We start from the raw sequence: 4754 nt of genomic DNA, 5'->3' as shown, positions 1-4754 counted from the left end.
CTATTCGATCTTGTGGACCAACGCCCTAGAGTGAAGCCTAGTTTGCACGGAACGTAGAAATGCCCATTACCTTCACACTGGTTGCAATTATTCCTGTTATACGATGGAAGGACTGTTGTATTTTTATGGTATTTTATGCTTCTGGCGTTGACCTCCAAGTCCCTAGCTATTCGATCTGGTGGAACAACGCCCTAGGGCGAAGCCTATGTAGCCCGGAACGTAGAAATGGCCATTACTTTTAAACTGGTTGCAATTATTCGTTTCATACGATGGAAAAACTGTTGTATGTTTATTGTATTTTATGCTTCGGGCGTTGACTTCTCAGGCCCTAACTGTTCGGTCTAGTGGAGCAACGCCCTAGAGTGAAACCTGGGTTGCCCGGATCGTAGAAATGCCCATTACCTTCACACTGGTTGTAATTATTCTAGTGATACGATGGAACAACTGTTTTATGTTTATTATATTTTATGCTTCTGGCGATGTCCTCTAAGTCCCTTGGTATTCGATCTGGTGGAGCAACGCCCTAGAGTGGAGTCTTGGTTTCCCGGTATGTAGAAATGACCATTACTTTCAAACTGGTTGCAATTATTACTGTTATACGACGGAAGGACTGTTGTATTTTTATAGTATTTCATGCTTCTGGCGTTGACTTCTTAGTTCCTAACTATTCGATCTGGTGGAACAACGCCCTAGTGCGAAGTCTAGGTTGCCCGGATCGTAGAAATGACCATTACTTTGACACTGGTTGCAATTACTCGTTTTGAACTATGGAAAACCTGTTGCATTTATTTTGTAGTTGGTGCGTCTGGCGTTGACTTCTTAGGCCCTAACTATTGGATCTGGTGGTCCAACGCCCTAGAGTCAAGCCTAGGTTGCTCGGAACGTAGAAATGATCATTACTTTCTCACTGGTTGCAATTATGCCTGTTATACGATGGAAAAACTGTTGAATTTCTATTGTATTTTATGCTTCCGGCTTTGAATTCTTAGTCCCTAACTATTCGATCTAGTGGACCAACGCCCTAGTGTGAAGGCTAGGTTGCCCGGAACTTAGAAATGGCGATAACTTTCACACTGGTTGCAATTACTCGCTTTATACGGTGGAAAAACTGTTCTGTTTATATTGTATTTTATGGTTCTGGCGTTAACTTCTTAGGCCCTAGCTATTCGATCTGGTGGAGCAACGCCCTAGAGTGAAGCCTAGTTTGCACGGAACGTAGAAATGCCCATTACCTTCACACTGGTTGCAATTATTCCTGTTATACGATGGAAGGACTGTTGTATTTTTCTGGTATTTTATGCTTCGGGCGTTGACTTCTCAGGCCCTAACTGTACGGTCTAGTGGAGCAACGCCCTAGAGTGAAACCAGGGTTGCCCGGGTCGTAGAAATGACCATCACTTTCACACTGCTTGCAATTATTCCTGTTATACGATGGAAGGACTGTTGTATTTTTATGGTATTTTTTGCTTCGGGCGTTGACTTCTTAGGCCCTAACTACTCGATCTGGTGGTGCAACGCCCTAGAGTGAAGCCTAGGTTACCCGGAACGTAGAAATGACCAGTACTTTCACACTGGTTGCAATTATACCTGTTATACGATGGAACAACTGTTTTATGTTTATTATATTTTATGCTTCTGGCGCTGACCTCTAAGTCCCTAGGTATTCGATCTGGCGGAGCAACGCCCTAGAGTGAAGCCTAGGTTGCAGGGAACGTAGAAATGCCCATTACTATCACACTGGTTGCAATTATTCCTGTTATACGATGGAAAAACTGTTGTATTTTTATTGTAATTTATGGTTCTGGCGTTGACCTCCAAGTCCCTAGCTATTCGTTCTGGTGGAACAACGCCCTAGAGCGAAGCCTAGGTTGCCCGGTAGGTAGAAATGACCATTACTTTCAAACTGGTTGCAATTATTCCTGTTATACGATGGAAGGACTGTTGTATTTTTATAGTATTTTATGCTTCTGGCGTTGACTTCTTAGTTCCTAACTATTCCATCTGGTGGAACAACGCCCTCGTGCGAAGTCTAGGTTGCCCGGATCGTAGAAATCACCATTACTTTGACCCTGGTTGCAATTATTCGTTTTGAACTATGGAAAACCTGTTGCATTTATTTTGTATTTGGTGCTTCTGGCGTTGACTTCATAGGCCCTAACTATTGGATCTGGTGGTCCAACGCCCTAGAGTCAAGCCTAGGTTGCCCGGAACGTAGAAATGACCATTACTTTCACACTGGTTGCAATTATGCCTGTTATACGATGGAAAAACTGTTGAATTTCTATTGTATTTTATGCTTCCGGCTTTGAATTCTTAGTCCCTAACTATTCGATCTGGTGGAGCAACGCCCTAGGGTGAAGGCTAGGTTGCCCGGAACTTAGAAATGGCGATAACTTTCACACTGGTTGCACTTACTCGCTTTATACGGTGGAAAAACTGTTCTATTTATATTGTGTTTTATGGTTCTGGCGTTGACTTCTTAGGCCCTAGCTATTCGATCTGGTGGAGCAACGCCCTAGAGTGAAGTCTTTGTTGCCCGGAACGTAGAAATGACCATTACTTTCACACTGGTTTCAATTATTCCTGTTATACGATGGATGGACTGTTGTATTTTCATAGTATTTTATGCTTCTGGCGTTGACTTCTTAGGCCCTAAATATTCGATCTGGTGGACCAACGCCCTAGAGTGAAGCCTAGTTTGCACGGAACATAGAAATGCCCATTACCTTCACACTGGTTGCAATTATTCCTGTTATACGATGGAAGGACTGTTGTATTTTTCTGGTATTTTATGCTTCGGGCGTTGACTTCTCAGGCCCTAACTGTTCGGTCTAGTGGAGCAACGCCCTAGAGTGAAACCAGGGTTGCCCGGGTCGTAGAAATGACCATCACTTTCACACTGCTTGCAATTATTCCTGTTATACGATGGAAGGACTGTTGTATTTTTATGGTATTTTATGCTTCGGGCGTTGACTTCTAAGGCGCTAACTACTCGGTCTGGTGGAGCAACGCCCTAGAGTGAAGCCTAGGTTACCCGGAACGTAGAAATGACCAGTACTTTCACACTGGTTGCAATTATTCGCTTTATACGATGGAAAAGCTGTTGTATTTATATTGTACTTTATGCTTCTGGCGTTGACCTCCAAGTCCCTAGCTATTCGATCTGGTGGAAAAACGCCCTAGGGCGAAGCCTATGTAGCCCGGAACGTAGAAATGGCCATTACTTTTAAACTGGTTGCAATTAATCGTTTCATACGATGGAAAAACTGTTGTATGTTTATTGTATTTTATGCTTCGGGCGTTGACTTCTCAGCCCCTAACTGTTCGGTCTAGTGGAGCAACGCCCTAGAGTGAAACCTGGGTTGCCCGGATCGTAGAAATGCACATTACATTCACACTGGTTGAAACTATTATAGTGATACGATGGAACAACTGTTTTATGTTTATTATATTTTATGCTTCTCGCGATGTCCTCTAAGTCCCTAGGTATTCGATCTGGTGGAGCAACGCCCTAGAGTGGAGTCTTGGTTGCCCGGTATGTAGAAATGACCATTACTTTCAAACTGGTTGCAATTATTCCTGTTATACGACGGAAGGACTGTTGTATTTTTATAGTATTTCATGCTTCTGGCGTTGACTTCTTAGTTCCTAACTATTCGATCTGGTGGAACAACGCCCTAGTGCGAAGTGTAGGTTGCCCGGATCGTAGAAATGACCATTACTTTGACACTGGTTGCAATTATTCGTTTTGAACTATGGAAAACCTGTTGCATTTATTTTGTATTTGGTGCTTCTGGCGTTGACTTCTTAGGCCCTAACTATTGGATCTGGTGGTCCAACGCCCTAGAGTCAAGCCTAGGTTGCTCGGAACGTAGAAATGATCATTACTTTCACACTGGTTGCAATTATGCCTGTTATACGATGGAAAAACTGTTGAATTTCTATTGTATTTTATGCTTCCGGCTTTGAATTCTTAGTCCCTAACTATTCGATCTGTTGGAGCAACGCCCTAGTGTGAGGGCTAGGTTGCCCGGAACTTAGAAATGGCGATAACTTTCACACTGGTAGCAATTACTCGCTTTATACGGTGGAAAAACTGTTCTATTTATATTGTATTTTATGGTTCTGGCGTTGACTTCTTAGGCCCTAGCTATTCGATCTGGTGGAGCAACGCCCTAGAGTGAAGCCTAGTTTGCACGGAACGTAGAAATGCCCATTACCTTCACACTGGTTGGAATTATTTTCTTTATACGATGGAAAAACTTTTGTATTTATATTGAATTTTATACTTCTGGCGTTGACTTCTTAGGCCCAAACTATTCGATCTGGTGGAGCAACGCCCTAGAGTGAAGCCTAGTTTGCCCGGATCGTAGAAATGACCATCACCTTCACACTGGTTGCAATTATTCCTGTTATACGATGGAAAAACAGTTGTATTTTTATTGTATTTTCTGTTTCGGGCGTTGACTTCTAAGGCCCTAGCTATTCGATCTGGTGGAGAAACGAACTAGAGTAAAGCCTAGGTTACCCGGAACGTAGAAATGACCAGTACTTTCACAGTGATTCCAATTATTCCTGTTATACGATGGAAAAGCTGTTGTATTTTTATTGTGTTTTATGCATCGGGCGTTGACTTCTAAGGCCCTAGCTATTCGATTTGGTGGAGCAACGCCATAGAGTCAAGCCTAGGTTGCCCGAAACGTAGAAATGACCATTACTTTCACACTGGTTACAATTATTCATGCTATACGATG

Source organism: Calliopsis andreniformis, chromosome 11 (assembly GCF_051401765.1).
Source record: "Calliopsis andreniformis isolate RMS-2024a chromosome 11, iyCalAndr_principal, whole genome shotgun sequence".
In the NCBI taxonomy this organism is placed as follows: domain Eukaryota; kingdom Metazoa; phylum Arthropoda; class Insecta; order Hymenoptera; family Andrenidae; genus Calliopsis; species Calliopsis andreniformis.
The sequence above is the reverse complement of the archived record's forward strand: the minus strand, read 5'-3'. Positions refer to the sequence as shown.